A 1,217-nucleotide genomic window follows, 5' to 3' on the forward strand; every position below is an offset into this window, starting at 1 on the left:
TCTCTCGCATGCCCTTCGGACCAACGAACAAACCCTCCACCACCTTTGTGATGGATCTTTTGACTTTGGCCGGAAGGGTTGGGAGAGGGCCTTCCCAAATGACCGATCGGTCATTTTTCCAAAAAGTCCTGGCTTAGCCCAGACCAGGCAGGCGGACATGTAGCGGCCCTTTTCGAATATGCAGGGGGGGAGCAGCTCTCCACGCCAGTTTGACTCACTTTGGCTGGCGTTGGAGAGTGGTGCCTTGGGGGCTCCCTGCACCTGACCGAATTCTACCCGAGGCAATGGGGTGTCATCACGCCGCTCCATGGTTGATTAGGACAAAGCGGCTGAGCTGTTTAATTAAACAAAAGGTCATGGAACTTCTCGACCCCAGACAGGACAAAGTGAGTGTGGTTCTCTCGCATGCCCTTCGGACCAACGATCAAACCCTCCACCACCTTTGTGATGGATCTTTTGACTTTGGCCGGAAGGGTTGGGAGAGGGCCTTCCCAAATGACCGATCGGTCATTTTTCCGAAAAGTCCTAGCTCAGCCCAGACCAGGCAGGTGGACGTGTAGCGGCCCTTTTCGAAAGTCCTGGCTCAGCCCGGACCAGGCAGGTGGACTTGTAGCGGCCCTTTTCGAAAGTCCTGGCTCAGCCCAGACCAGGTAGGCGGACGTGTAGCGACCCTTTTCAAATATGCAGGGGGGGAGCAGCTCTCAACGCCAGTTTGACTCACTTTGGCTGGTGTTGGAGAGTGGTGCCTTGGGGGCTCCCCGCACCTGATCGAATTCTACCCAAGGCAATGGGGCGTCATCACGCCGCTCCATGGTTGATTAGGAAAAAGTGGTCGCGCTGTTTAATTAAACAGAAGGTCATGGAACTTCTCGACCCGGGTAATCTTTGAAATTTCATCGTGATGGGGATAGATCATTGCAAGTGTTGGTCTTCAACGAGGAATTCCTAGTAAGCGCGAGTCATAAGCTCGCGTTGACTACGTCCCTGCCCTTTGTACACACCGCCCGTCGCTCCTACCGATTAAATGGTCCGATTAAGTGTTCGGATTGCGGCGACGTGGGCGGTCCGCTGCCCGCGACGTTGTGAGAAGTCCACTAAACCTTATCATTTAGAGGAAGCAGAAGTCGTAACAAGGTTTCCGTAGGTGAACCTGCGGAAGGATCATTGTCGATGCCCAAACCAATCCGACCAGCGAATGCGTCCAAACACCCCGAGAG

This window comes from Vigna radiata, unplaced genomic scaffold (assembly GCF_000741045.1).
Source record: "Vigna radiata var. radiata cultivar VC1973A unplaced genomic scaffold, Vradiata_ver6 scaffold_263, whole genome shotgun sequence".
Lineage (NCBI taxonomy): Eukaryota > Viridiplantae > Streptophyta > Magnoliopsida > Fabales > Fabaceae > Vigna > Vigna radiata.